Here is a 16467-nt window from a genome sequence, read left to right as displayed (position 1 = left end):
GTTGTTACATAGCTCTGACTGTATTTATCCTGCCTTGCTTTTCCTGGAGGCCCTCACCCTACTCTGAGTATACCCACGGTCCTGTCTCAGTAGTGTTGTAAACATGAGTATACAAGTATCTCTTTGAATCCCTGCTTTGAATTATTTTGGGTGTATATCCACAAGTGGAATTACTAGTTCATATGGTTCAATATTTGTTTTTTTTTTCAGAAGAAACCAGTTTTTAAATTGAAGACTGACTATGCTGCTAGAGTCTTAAATGCTCTTTTGCACAAAAATGTGGTGGGAAATGCTTCATAGGAGGCATAAGGGAGATGAAGAGCCTTCTACATACCTTTGCTTCATGGCAAAGGTACTATTGACAATTTATTTTCTTCAATCACATTCGCATTTTCACAATGATGAAATACCACTTTGTGCCCTGTCATTGTCTTTGTCATGCTTCAGAGTCACCTGAAGGGCCTGTTAAAACACAAATCCCTGGATCTCTCCTCCAGAGTGTCTGCTAAGCAGACCTCAGGGCAGGGGAGGGAGAGTGGTGGTGCTGACACTATATTTCTGACAAGTTCTCAGGTGGTTCTAATGCTGTCAGTCCAGGAATGAAACAGAATCATTGACCTATGGAAATAGTAGTGAATAGTAATATGACAAATGTGGAGACTGCGTGTCATGCTAAAAATTCCATACATTGCCTGTGCATATGTACTACATTTAGCATAGAAGAATTATCTTCCTGATAGACATTAGGAGAATCAAAGAGTTTATAATGTGTGATATAAAATTTATATAAATATATATATATTTCATCTTCACTGTGTATGCGACTGATTAGAGATGTTGCTGCAGCATTTTTTAAATTCATTTTATTATCATTAATCTACAATTACATGAAGAGCATTATGGTTACTAGACTCCCCCTTCACCAAGTCCCTCCCCACAAACCCCATTACAGTCACTGTCCATCAGCATAGTAAGATGCTGTAGACTCACTACTTGTCTACTCTAGGTTGCACATCCCTCCCTATGCCCCCCCACCACATTATACATGCTAATCGTAAGACCCCCTTTCTTTTTCCCTGCCCTTATCGCTCCTGTACCACCCCTCCTGCCCAGTCCCTTTCCCTTTGGTAACTGTTAGGCCCTTCTTGGGTTCTGTGATTCTGCTGCTGTTTTGTTTCTTCAGTTTTTCTTTGTTCTTATACTCCACATATGAGTGAGATCATTTGGTACTTGTCTTTCTCTGCCTGGCTTATTTCACTGAGCATAATACCCTCCTCTAGCTCCATCCATGTTGTTGCAAATAGTAGGATTTGTTTTCTTCTTATGGCTGAATAATATTCCATTGTGTATATGTACCACATCTTCTTTATCCATTCATCTATTGATGGACACTTAGGTTGCTTCCATTTCTTGGCTATTGTAAATAATGCTGCGATAAACATAGGGGTGCATCTGTCTTTTTCAAACTGGGCTGCTGCATTCTTAGGGTAAATTCCTAGAATGCTGCAGCACTTTGATATCTATCTCAAGGAATATAGTTTAGAATTGTCTTGGCTGCAGCTTCACAGCTACTATAAACTACTCTAAGATCTGCTTTAACCTAAAGAACTCTTCATTTATTTTACTTCATTAAGAAAAGCTCAGTAACTCCTTTCTTAAGCAATCTCTCCTCTCCTAACATCTTTTCTTCCCTCAGTCTGTCTGCATATTGGTACAGTTTTATCAATTTTATGCAAGAATATGAATTCTGGCTGCTATACATAAAGGTCATGTGGTTCCACATTGTTTTCCAACTTTCAAATGACACATTTGTACCAAAGTCTTTCTGGAAGTTTCTTGGGGAGTTCAAAATACCACATGCTCTTTGAAAAAGACTTTGACATGTGGTCATTTGATTTCAAATTGGAGGTGTTTAATGAGGGATTCCTAAGGCAAGTATATGAAATACAGCAGGACGAGACTATGACAAACGTGTAGACAAAGTAAAATGGATTTTCACAAACAATGGCCTTAAACTGTCAGCACATCCAGGTATGTTTCTTTCTTCATCCTCTCTTTTCAACTCTCCTTTGACTCTGGGCCCTTGTAAGGTCTTCAGCCGACCTCCGAGGCATGAGCATCCAATGCTAGACACCTCTCCCAAACTTCCTCCTTCCCTTCCCTGTTTCCTCCTCACTTTCTGTTACACTTTCTGAGATAACCTCCCTGTTTATAGGAGTTCAGGAAATACCAGTGGGCCATCAAACAACCTTTTCAGCTATCAACTCCCAAATGACATTTTGAGTCTTATTATAGAGCCTCAGTATGAAATTGAGAGTTTCAGGTAGCCAGGAGAGAAAAAAAGAAAAATAATGCAAATGAGATATTTAGTTATCCTGAAAACCACATCACATGTACAGTTGCTTCCTTGCCTGTATGGATGAATAGTTCTGAAGAGAAAAAAAGAAATAATAAGACAAAATAAAACCAGATGGTGATGTGTGCTCATTTCTGTTATTTCCATATTTGATACTTATATGACAGTAATAATGGAGATAAACATATTTACTGCCAGCAATATAATTACCTACCTTAGATTATAATTATCTGAGATTAGAGCTTGTGTCCCTTCCTATAAATTGTGAATGACAAAGGCCATCACATTTTCAACTCCCATAGCACCTATCATGGTATTTTTGACATAGTAACCAACACTAATAAAAAAATTATACTGCTACAATAATAATAATAGCTACCACAATTGAAGAGAAAATAACAAAAGGAAATACAAATAACCAGAAGAGAAATAATTTAAAGGAAAGGCATAAACATTCCAAAGAGAAAAAGTATTCTGAGAATAGATTGGTGGTTCTAAAGATTATCCTTAAATCATTGCCAAAGATCCTGTACCTGAATTTCAAGGAGAAAATCAGATTTTTCCAGGGGGAAACTTTAAAGGGTACTATGCATATGACTCTATGAGATAGTAGAAGACACCCAGACATTTCTGCAAACATTGTAAGAAAGGGGTGCATAGTGACAAGCATAGATGGGACTTTTTTCAGAGTCCAAAGGGCAGCTTCAGAATCCAGAAGGCAGCTTGTCATGATGGTGCTTCCAGGAAGCTCTGCAGGGAGAGGAGGCAAAGGAAGCCATATCAATGACCTGGTCCCCATGTCATGGATCTTCCTGTCTCTATAACTGAAAGGAGAGAAAAAGACAAGGAAAAATAAAAGATACCTCAAAAGTATTGGACAACATTTTCAGGAGCATCATTGAGATGCCAGATCTACTGATGCCAGAGTAATTTAGGAAGTTATTTAGGTGGGGGAATGAACGCCTCAAAATTGTGATGGGATTGAGAGGAATAAAACACATAGCATGCTATCATTTATTGAGGAACAATTTAAGAGTGCCAGTGTGGCTTAAATGTTTCTTATACATACAGCGCTATCCCATAATGTGTGGTTATTAAGCAAGTGAAACATGACTAGTATGACCAAGGAACTTGGTTTTAAATTTAAGTTAATTTAAATAACTTCCATTAAATTTAAGTGGTCACATGTAGCTAGTGGCTTCTGTATTGACCAGCACTGAACCTATCCTTAATAGAAGTCAGAGATAATGTTTTTAATACCCTGTATTTTAGAAATGTGGAAACTGAGGGAAAAAGATTAAGTAAATTAATCAAGATCACATCTAGACTATAGCTATCTACCACAATAATCCAGAAGTTTCTGACTAAAAATACTCTGTTGTCAGTATTATATCTCATTATCTAGTTTTCTGGAGTGACTGATAATTTAACATACCAAAAGACATACCCAGGAATGCATCACTCTTTGTAAGAGCCCCACACCAGAAACTACCCATGAGCAAGTCAAATGAATAAATATATTACCGTCTATTCACACAATAGATATTATAAGAGAATGAACTATTTACAACTCTGTGTAGTAATTTAGATAAACCTTACCAACAATATTGTTGAGTTAAAGTAGCCAAAGCCAAAAGAGCATATAATAGGTGATTCCATTTATGTTAAGTATTTAAACAGACTAAGCTAATCTATACCTCTATACCATTAAAAGTCAGGGCAGTTGTTATTCCTGGGGGCAGAGGTGGAGGAATGGTGAGTAGGGCAGTAACTGGAAGGGAATGTGAGGGCAACTTCTGGGATGTTACACTGTTTCCCATTCTGGATACTGATTAGCGTTTGTGAAAATTCATTGAGTTGTGCACTTATGATACATGCATTATATTAGTTTTCTGTTGCTGTATAACACATTGCTACAAACTTAGTGGCTTAAAGCCACATAAATTTGTTATCTCAGTTTCTGTAGGGAAAACTCTGGGCATGGCTTGGATGGATTCTTTGATCACAGACTCATTGGGCTGACATTGTCTGGAGCTGTAGTTCTTAATCCAGGACTCAGGTCCTCTTTCAAGCTCACTGGCTGTTGGAATTAATTGCCTTTTGGTTACAGGACTGCAGTCCTCTTCTCCTTCTAGCTATAGATGGTTATTAGAATCTAGAGGCTCTCCATAGATCCTTGCCATGTGGTCCCTATAGTAATTCATATATATATATTTGCTTTGTAGGCCAACTAGAGCAAGTTTCTCTGGCTTCTTTGATCAGCCAGAGAAAACTGTCTGCTTTTAAAGGAATCAAGCCCACCAAGATAATCATCTATCTTAAAGTCAACTAATTTGGGATCCTTTCTCAGGAGTACCTAGATTAGTATTTGAAAGAATATCTGAGAGAAGGTGTGCATACAGCCTGGGTTGGGAATCTTTTAATGCAATCTATGAAGTCTGCCTACTGCAGGTACCTTTTTTATGTCTAGAAAAAAAGTGAAAAATAATCCTGTTTTTATTGACATGTACTTGATATACAATATTATATTGGTTTCAGGTGTACAACATAGTGATTCAACAATTATGTACATTACCAAATGCTCACCCCAATTAGTGGATACCCTCTGTCATCACAGAAAGACAGTACAATATTATAGACTATGTTCCCTATGCTGTATTTTTATCCCTGTGATTACATTATAATTGGAAATTTGTACCTCTTTATCCTCTTCACCTATTTGGCCCAAACCCCCCCCACTCCTTGTTCTGTGACAACCAACGGTCCATTGTCTGTGTTTATAAGTCTTATTTCTGTTTTATTTGTTTTGTTATTCAGATTTCCCATATAAGTGAAATCATATGCTATTGTCTTTCTCTGACTTATTTCTCTTAGCATTAATACCCTCTAGGTCTGTCCATGTTGTCACAAATGGAAAGGCGCCATTCTTTCTTATGGCTTAGCAATATTCTGTTGTATATATGTACTACCTCTTCTGTGTCCATTCACCTATTGATGTCGACATCTAGGTTGTTTCTATATCTTGGTTAGAGTAAATAATGCTGTGATAAACATAGGAATGGATATATCTTTTAAAATAAGTGATTTGTTTTCTTTGGGTAAATTCCCCAAAGTGGAACTGCTGGGTCATATGGTATCCCTATTTTTAGTTTTTTGTAAAACCTTCATATTGCTTTCCATAGTGGTTGCACCAATTTACATTTCCACCAACAGTGAACAAGGGTTCCCTTTTCCCCACATCCTCACCAACACTTACTATTTCTTGTCCTTTTGATACAAACCCTTCTGATTAGTGTGAGATGATATTGTGGTTTTGATGCACATTTCCCTGATGATTCATGATATTGAGCATCTTGTCATGTGTCTGTTGGGCATCTGTACACCTTCTTTAGAAAAATATCTATTCAGGTCCTCTGTCTATTTTTTAATTGGATTATTTGGAGATTTTTTTGCTGTTCAGTTGTATGAGTTCTTTACATACTTTAGGTATTAACCCCCTGTCAGATCTATCACTTGCAAATATATTCTCCATTCAGTAGGTTGCCTTTTCATTTTTTTGATGGCTTCCTTTGCTATATAGAAGCTTTTTTAGTTTGATGTAGTTCCACTTAACTTATTTTTTATCGTTTACCTTGCCTGAGGAGACATATCTAGAAAAAAGTTACTAATACTGATGTTCAAGAGTATGTTTTCTTCTAGGAGTTTTATGGTTTAACGTCTGATATTTAGGTATTAAATTCATTTCAAGTTTATTTTTGTATATGGTATGAGACAGTGATTGGATTTCATTCTTTTGCATGTAGCTGTCCAGTTTCCCCAGCACCATTTACTGGAGAGACTATCTTTTCCCCATTGTATATTATTGCCTCCTTTGTCATTTATTAACCATATTGTTTGGGTTTGACTATGTAAGTGTTGGTTTATTTCTGGGCTCTCTGTTCTGTTGCATTATCTATGTGTCTAGAGACAGTGAGCCAGTACAATACTGTTTGATTACTATAACTTTATAGTATAGTTTGAAATCAGGGAGCATGATACCTATAGCCTTGTTCTTCTTTCTCAAGATTGCTTTGGCTACTCAGGGTCTTTTGTGGTTCCATAAAAATCTTAGGGTTATTTGCTCTAGTTCTGTGAATAATGCCAGTGGTCTTTTGATAAGGATTGCTTTGAATGTGTAAATTGCTTTGGGTAGTATGGCCAAAAATAATTCTTAGTATCCCCTATGAAATACCAGGGATAAGCTTCTCTACCTAGATGTTATAGCACTACTTTAGAGCAAAAGTTAGTGTGAGAAAGGAAGTTCTACAGACAGCATTATGGTAACAGGTATGGGGAATGACATAGCTAATCATTATTTTCATCTTGTATTCTTGATCTTTTCTTTTGCCTAAATAATGACGAGAGGGACTGGAAGCTTCCCAATTGACCATACTCCTAAATATGAATTCAAGTACCCTGGTCCACACAAATTATCTCTGAACATAGTGAGAAATTTATGGCAATGGTTGTTGACCTTGACAGTCTTTAAAATGCTATATTGGCATAGCAGGGATAGTTTTGTACGTTAAAAAGAGATAGAATTAATAGAATTAAGTGCATATGGATCTGTGCAGTCTGTCAGGATGGACGGGCCTGTGTTTTATGACAAAACATGTTCTTTTGACATCCCCAGGTCATGCAGGACTTGATAGATTTTGGAGGTCTCTAGCTCCAGTTTGCTCCGGTTAGCTAAGATTCAAGTAAAGACCAACAGAGTTCACAAGAGCAAGAGATGTCAAGCTAAACTACCTTCATTTCATGACAGCTTATTAGGATAGTAGATCAGGGAACTGTGTGTGTATCTGGACGTCAGCAAAACACATGACATTTTCTCCTATATTTCCATGAAAAACTGTAAACATAAGCCCTGGGTATGAGTTCAGTTAGGGAGAATTACATGTAGTTGACTACACAGAGAAGAGGAGGTCTTGCCTAATATTGTCTATCACTCCAGCCAAGTTCTGAAAAACATGATTATCAAAATTACAGATGACACAGAAGTGGAAAGAATAAATTCCCTGGATAAGAGAATCTGTTTTCAAAAAGATATCAACAGATTAGAACACTGAGCCAGCTCTAACAAGGGGAAATTTGATATAAAATACTTTAAAGCCTTGCATATATGCTCCCAAGTTATAATACCCATGGCTACCTAGTTTAAAATACTACATTTTGGTGCATAATTAGTTTGTGCATTTCCTATGTGCTAGGCATAACACTGAGAATTTGTATTATCTAATTTTATTTTTTTAATCATACTATTTGGGTGGTGATACTTTCCTTAATTAAGTTAACTTATTTTGAGTAGGCCAGAATTGGTGTACTTTGTTACTCTGTATTAGTGTAAGTACATCTATAAAGGGTTGGAGCAGCTTGTGGTTTAGGGATTACACTTTTAGAGTGGATTATAATTGTAGATTCATTAAACAATATATGAATTGTAAGATATGGGCAAAAAAGTAGTTAATATGTGAGATTTAATTCCTTATAAATATGGTGTCTACAATGCTAAAGATGAGACTTTTGTTTTTCCTTATCTACTGCAACCCAGAGCATTGAGTTCAGGTCTTAATGTCATAATTTTAGGTAAATGCAGGCAGACTAGAGCCAATTCAAAATATATCACAATCACTGTTGTGAAAATGCTCAATATTACATCAAAATAAAGAAAAGGAAATGAGATTTATTTTATATTTCTGAAGAAAAGATTTATTAAATTTCCTTTCAGCTATAAACATTACAAGGATTTTCTAATAAAAATCGTAGTAAAAGATGAATCAGACTTGCAAAGTGGGAAATTAGGACATATTAGTATTCTGAGAGTTTATTTCTGTGCAAGGAAATATATTTAGAAATATTTATGGTATAATTTAATAACTTATAGTATTACAATTATTAATTATATTATTTAACAAAATAAATTATTGTTATGAGTGGCTTGATTAATAGTAGAAAAAAAATGACCAGTACGAACAAATGTTTTTTCCATGTAGCATTAAACTTAAACTCTTTGGAAAGGTGAACAGCTTTCTTTACTAGAGAACAAACTTAATTTTCTAGCATTTGCTGATTTCTAAAGCTAATCTATCTATCAACTATCTCTCTATGGTGGTTAGATTTCATGAGACATATTTTCTTGTAGTATATTATTTAAGCTGGTGGGCTTCTATCAACCTCTAAGTGGGTATATTTTTTAAAGTTTTAGGCTTAAATTTAAAGACAAAATACATATACAGTGGTAAGATAAAGTTTTAAAGTTTGTGTAAGTTAACTTCATTTTTGGCATAGAAATTTTATTTCAGTGTTTCATGGGTTACAATCAATATTTACAAAATGATTTCCTTTCTCATGGAATTACACTCCTGAATTTCTTTTTCTTTACCATGAAGAAAACTTTCATTTATCTTCTTGATAAAGATGCTCTACGTACAAAGTTTTATGCTGCTTCCTTTTATTAGATAGACATTGTAATTGTGGCTGCAAGAGAAAGGGAGAGAAAAAGATGTGAAGCAAATTCACTTTGTCTAGTTCCCAATTAGAGACTTTTTCATGACAACCTTTATCCCTAGCTCTTTCTTTTTCTCACAGTTTTCTGGAGTATTTTAGAAGTTACTGTAAGATAACAGTAATATTATATATCAGGATGCTCATTAAATTCAAGCAGTCATGCTCTGTCGAATAACTGTAAGACAATCTTCATCTATTTGTGTTTAGATTTTGTACTATAGCTGCAAAAGTATAGAGAATGAAAGATAAATCAGATAATTCAGATAGAATACTCTTTTTCCTCTAGGTTGATATGACTGTTTATATGTTGGCTTATATAACCAAGGTTACTAATAGTACACAAAACTAAAAGACCAAGATCAAAACTAAAAGAATTACACAATATTGGCTTAATTACACAAAACATCTAAGAGGGTTAAAATACAATGGAAATGAAAATCATGCATAATCTTTCAACTCAAAATACATAGAATTATAGGTTTTCAGCTGTAATCCAAAGATGGTTATATATTGATGAAACCCAAAAAAATGAAATTCAATAGGGATTAATGTAAAATCTATCAATAAATTCTAAAATATCATGTAAACACATATGCAGTCTTTCAGGTATCCAGTTTAATGGGAATTCGTATTAAAATATGCTTCAATGGGTCATTACACCAGATGGTTTTTAATGTCCCTTTCAATTGTACAACTCTATGATTTCATGATTTCTGGCTTCTACTGAAAGGTTAATACAAATTTCATAGAATGTCATGTCAAACAAGTAACTTGATCTTGTATGACTGAAATTCTGTGCCTAAAAACAGCAAGTTAAGAGAGTTCTAGAGATCTTCTGTACACCATTGTGCTTAGCATAGTTAATGCTACACATGCTCTTAAACATTTTGGTGAGGATAGATCTCATGCTATATGGTTTTCACCCCCTACCCTGAAAAAACAAACAAATAAGGCAATAGTTCTAATCCACTTTGAATGACCAAACATATATGAAGTCTGTGTTCACATAAGAAATCCACATTTTTTTTTGAGGGGGCATCTCTCATATTTATTGATCAAATGGTTGTTAACAACAATAAAATTCTGTATAGGGGGGGTCAATGCTCAATGCACAATCATTAATCCATCTCAAGCCTAATTCTCATCAGTCTCCAATCTTCTGAAGCATAATGAACAAGTTCTTCCATGGTGAACAAATTCTTACATAGTGAATAAATTCTTACACGGTGAACAGTACAAGGGCATTCATCACAGAAACTTTCGGTTTTGATCACGCATTATGAACTATAAACAATCAGGTCAAATATGAATATTTGTTTGATTTTTATACTTGATTTATATGTGGATCCCACATTTCTCCCTTTATTATTATTATTATTTTTATTTTTAATCAAATGCTGAAGTGGTAGGTAGATGCAAGATAAAGGTAGAAAACATAGTTTAGTGCTGTAAGAGGGCAAATGTAGATGATCATGTATGTGCCTGTGGACTATGTGCTAATCCGAGCTAGACAAGGGCAATAAAACATCCACGGATGCAGAAGCTTTCTCTCAAAACAGGGGGTGGTGAGGATCTAAGCTTCACCACTGTTCCCGGTTTCTCACCTGATGGCCCCCCTGCGACTGTGCCTGTTTTAGGTTGTTCCTCCCTTGAGGAATCTTACCCATCTCTGGCTAACCAGTCATCTTCCGGGGCCATACAGGGAGATGTAAAGTTGGTAAGTGAGAGAGAGGCAATATTGTTTGAAAAGGTTAGCTTTTTACTTCTTTGCAGATTTATGCCCTGTGGCTTCTATGCCCAGCATTTGTCTTGAGGTATCTTTACCACCTGGAGGAATTATGATTCTCGGTAAATTCGATATGAGGCACGAATTCTATTTAAGGGTTGTAATTAGGAAGGAAGAAGAAAAGCTATAGAGGTAGCAGATGGAAGAAAACATGGGAGGATTGATTATTTCTTTGACATATCTTCTTGTAGAGTACCTTAAGCATGTATAGGTTTTAAACTACTAACTAACTTGCGCACACATATTAACATAATAGGAATACGGTGACATAAACTAAGCAAATCTATAATTACCAGCCATCTCCAGTGAAGCCAAGAAACCCAGTTAGGCACCCTAGGCATTTGTGAAAATTTGTCTATGATATGATGGATATTGCCCAACTGTACTTGAACAGTCTGAGAGAAATCAGACAAATTAAAGCAACCCATTTCTGGGATCTGTTCACATCCCATATGTTCTTTTAACCGTAGATAGTCTATAGTCGTAAGATTTTGGAGCGCTACAACTTGCACCCCTCCCAACTCCGGGTTGAGTTCCAACAGTCCAAATCCACTCAAATTTGCTGTCTCACTGTATGCACATGCCAGCCTAGACATCTCCCTCCTCATTCCAATGGCAAGTCCAGGAAACGGTGGGATGGACGCAGCCACAACCGCAGCATCGCCCGGATCCCTGTGGAGGCTTTTTGATGATCATCCCCCGGCACGAGTCCTCCAGAGAGTGCTGATGCCAGAAGCTCCTCCTCATATCGTATCTTAGTTCATTTTCTGGGTAGCCAAACTAGACCTTGATCTTCTGCATAAAAACAAACAGACCCTTTGCCCACACTTTGACATGCCCTCTATACCACTGTGTAGAACTCATTGGAGGTCAGCACACAGGAACTGCTTTTTTTTTATTAAGAGAAAGGAATATTATCAGAAAAGAGTACCTCCATAGCCAATCATCTGACACCCTTTAAGTGATCAAAATAAGGATATTTAAAGCATGCATTAATCTTTGATTTACCAATAGTTTTATCCTATCAAGGAGTAATCCCCCTTTTTCTTTCTTTCTTTCTTTTTTTTTCCTTTTTTTTTAATCTTTAATCTACACTTATATGAAGAATACTATGTGTACTATGCTCTCCCCTATACCAAGTCCCCCCTAAAAACCACATTACAGTCACTGTCCATCAGCATAGCAAAATGTTGTAGAATCACTACTTGTCCTCTCTGTGTTGTACAGCCCTCCCTCCCCCCCATGCATGCTAATCTTAATACCCCCTTTCTTCTTCCCCCCCTTATCCCTCCCTGCCCCCCCATCCTCCCCAGTTCCTTTCCCTTTGGTACTTGTTAGTCCATTTTGGGGTTCTGTAATTCCGCTGCTGTTTTGTTCCTTCAGTTTTTCCTTTGTTCTTATACTCCTCAGATGAGTAAAATCATTTGGTATTTCTCTTTCTCCACTTGGCTTATTTCACTGAGCATAATACTCTCCAGCTCCATCCATGTTGCTGCAAATGGTAGGATTTTCCCTCTTCTTATGGCTGAGTAGTATTCCATTGTGTATATGTACCACATCTTTATCCATTCATCTACCAATGGACATTTAGGTTGCTTCCAATTTTTGGCTATTGTAAATAGTGCTGCGATAAACATAGGGGTGCATCTGTCTTTCTCAAACTTGATTGCTGCGTTCTTAGGGTAAATTCCTAGGAGTGGAATTCCTGGGTCAAATGGTAGGTCTGTTTTGAGCATTTTGATGAACCTCCATACTGCTTTCCACAATGGTTGAACTAATTTACATTCCCACCAGCAGTGTAGGAGGGTTCCCCTTTCTCCACAGCCTCGCCAACATTTGTTATTGTTTGTCTTTTGGATGGCAGCCATCCTTACTGGTGTGAGGCAATACCTCATTGTAGTTTTAATTTGCATTTCTCTGATAATTAGCGATGTGGAGCATCTTTTCATGTGTCTCTTGGCCATCTGAATTTCTTTTTTGGAGCACTGTCTGTTCAGTTCCTCTGCCCATTTTTTAATTGGGTTATTTGTTTTTTGTTTGTTGAAGTGTGTGAGCTCTTTATATATTTTGGACGTCAAGCCTTTATCAGATCTGTCATTTTCAAATATATTCTCCCATACTGTAGGGTTCCTTTTTGTTCTGTTGATGGTGTCTTTCGCTGTACAGAAGCTTTTCAGCTTAATGTAGTCCCACTTGCTCATTTTTGCTGTAGTTTTCCTTGCCCGGGGAGATATGTTCAAGAAGAGGTCACTCATGTTTATGTCTAAGAGGTTTTTGCCTATGTTTTTTTCCAAGAGTTTAATGGTTTCATGAAAGAAATCCACATTTTTAAAGAAGTTTGACAAACCATGATGAATCACACACAGGGAGCAGAATGAAAAGAAAATTTTGAAACTATTTCATTTTCAGGAAGTTTGAGGACATAGAGATGTTTAACCTCAGAAAATGAAAGCCAGGCCCTATGTTTGTGTGTATGTGCACAGTTGAGTGTGTGTGCATGCATGTGTTTAAGTGGCAGCCAGGTGTGCAGGACATTTGGCATTTCAGTTGTTATGAAAGGAGCATTAAACACATTCAGGGGTTTTCCTGAAGGTTGATTTGGAGAAACAGCTGGGAGGAATAGGGGTAACAGCAGTTCAGTTAATAAAATCATTTCTGCACAGCATAGGGAAGAATTTTAGAGCACTTAAAGATGTCTAATGAAATTGACTTCCTTGTTAAGATATGATGGGGATTCACCCATCTTAGTTATCGAATGATTTTAATAGCCATATAGGTAGGGGAGGTAAGGCAGTTGAAACTGATATCTGTGCATCAGTCCAGGATCCTAAAATGTTCCATATTCAGAAAAAATAGACTAAAATAATCCACTCATCTGCAAAAGGAAACCAGGAAGCTCACCTGCCTCTGCTTGGCCTTTGGATGGAATAAAAACAAACAACAAAGAAAAACAGCCTGAAAAATAAAAAAGACAGGCCTGCCTCACACATGTGTCTGGTTCAATTTTATTATTTCTCCAGGTTCTAGTAAATTCCAGTTTGAGAAATTAACACAAAAAGTGATCCCTGGTTGCAAATACCCATGCAACATCTGGGAGAAGCCAATTCAATGTTACTACTACTATCATTCAAGAATAAGTACAGTGGAGACATTTTCTGACAGAGGAGAGGTTGTCACAGAGATAACTTCCAAATATACAGTTGAAGATGAAAATTAAACAAGACAGAAAAAAACAGATAAGTCAGAAGGTCGAATGAATGAAAACATGAATAAACTTGTTGGGAAGTTTAAACAAATAGTGAACATAAAAGATGAACTTAAATAATGGACAGTATTATGTAATAGGAAACTTTTTTTAAGGTTATTGTATTGTTTCAGAGAAAGATAGTGATGTTACCTATAAACTTTGAGTTAAATGTGGATGTTAATATTACATGTATACTCAGTGAAATAATACATATAGAATATATAATACAGTAAGAAGAATAATACCTCTTAAAATCAGGCAATAAATGAAGGCAAGAATGGAGGAAACCCCAATAAAATTAGAATAAATGAAAAATGAGATAAATTAGTTAGTATATCAATAAACACTATATATGCAAATAGTCTAAAATCTACATATAAAATATATATAAATACATAGAGATGTAGATTTAGATATTGTAGGTCTCTCTGTCATATATATTATATATAACATATATAACCATTCTTTTAATTTCTAGCAATTTGCTTTTGTTTTAAGTATGTCTCTTAAATAGTCCCTTAATCTTTACAAAATAAACATTAAGACAAAAATATTCCTAGACTCTATCACAATATAATGATAATTTCAGTTCATTAGTGTAATAAAAATACTCAACCAATATGTACCTAATAACTGTATGTTGTGTCTCACAATATGTAGAACAAAAATTATCAGCATTTCAGAGAAATAGACAACTCCAAAATTAGAATGGAAGTGTTTTCCAAAGAATAACATTGAAAAAGATATTTTTTAAAGTATGGATTTAGAGTACATTGAGACACAATTAGCAAAATTAACAAGCTTATTAAAGAGTTACCCTATGCTTGTATCCAAACAGGACTGTATACATTTTTAATATTATGCATACAAAAAATATTTTAAAAGTTTGGTCATAATCTAGGCAATAAATCAAGACTCAGAAAATTTAGTCTGTATCACATAGACTATATTCTCTAACAAAAGTACAATTTAGTAACCAACAACAAAAAGATTCCTGAAAAACCACGTATGTTTTAGAACTAGAGAAATGAACTTATGGGTGAAGATATAGTGAAAATTAGAAAAGTACTGGGAGCTGAATTAAGATAAAACTACTGCAGATAAAGATTTTTGTTTAACATTTACTTAGAATAAAGATAAAATATAGGAAAATGGTTGGAAACTAATTTTTTAAGTATTCAACATATGAAGTAAAGTAAAAACAAGGCCAGAACCATTGAATGATATTAGAAATTAAAGAGTAGGCACAGCTACAGAGAAAACAGATTAAAGAGACTGTTTTAAAAGACTTTATGCCAACATGTATAAAAACATAGTAAAAATATACAACTTCCTCACACATACACAGAGACACACAGTATATTATTTGTTAGTCCTAAATCTAAAGTATATACCATATATGCTTACACACTAATATGAAAAAACTGGAAATATTTTGATGGCTCTCCTTGGACTGTGGGATTTTGAATAATTTTTCAATATTTTTCTTATCAGTTTTTCTCAGAAGAGTCTAAGTGACCCAGAGGTTTTAACATAAAGCTAATGCTCTAACCATAGTAGAATGCCTATCATTCTTGTATCTGGATTGGAGTTAGCACAACCATTTTTCTGGTTATATTTACAAGTATTCTTTGTCAGTATACTCTTTCTGGATAGCTCTATAAAGGGTGGACTTCCTGGATTAGAAGGGAGTGACTGCCTAGCAAAAGTAGAGATAGTGCCTTGATTAAATCACAGACTCTTCTGAGACACTGGAATTACTTTTGCTGCAGTTTGGAAATTGGATACATAAGTGAATCCCAAGAAATACTTCAAAATAAAACTGTACATGTTCATCGGTGATTTTATATTGATGTCAGTATCTCTCCATTGACTAGGTATGAATATTAGAGAAAAAATACACTGATTTAAAACCTTATTGAAATTGTTCTACACACCACCTTTCCTAGTCAAATCAGAAGTTTGTTCTGAATAGTGTTACTGCCTGCAGATGTCTCTCTGATATTTAAAACCATTCAATGGACTAAAAGTGACCATTCCCCCAACATAGTGTATAAAAGGCTGAGGGAAGGTGACTTGGTCATATTCGGGTATTTCTCTATATACAGAGATCTAATGTTCTATGAACAGAAATTTTTAGTGACTGGATGTATTTTTTTAAACAGCATAGAGAATAGAGTCAATAATTCTGTAACATCCTATGTTGACAGATATTAACTACTGGTTGAGGTGAAGATTTAATAATGTATACAACTGTCAAATCACTATGTTGTATACTTGAAACCAATATAATGTTGTATATCAATTATAGTTCAATAAAAAAAACAAAAATAAAGAAATTTAAAATGCTTTATTTTTCAGGTAAATTTTATTATTTACTAAGCACCATCGGATATATTGCCTCACACATAAAATGTCTAAACTCAACCTCTCTTCTCCTATCCACAAACATGCTCCTTCTGAGAGGGGCAAATAGCAGCTGCATCCAGGGCTTGCTGGGCATGTAATCTGTGAAGTTGGTGTGAAGCTCCA

This window comes from Manis javanica, chromosome X (genome assembly GCF_040802235.1).
Source record: "Manis javanica isolate MJ-LG chromosome X, MJ_LKY, whole genome shotgun sequence".
Lineage (NCBI taxonomy): Eukaryota > Metazoa > Chordata > Mammalia > Pholidota > Manidae > Manis > Manis javanica.
This window is presented reverse-complemented; position numbering follows the sequence as displayed.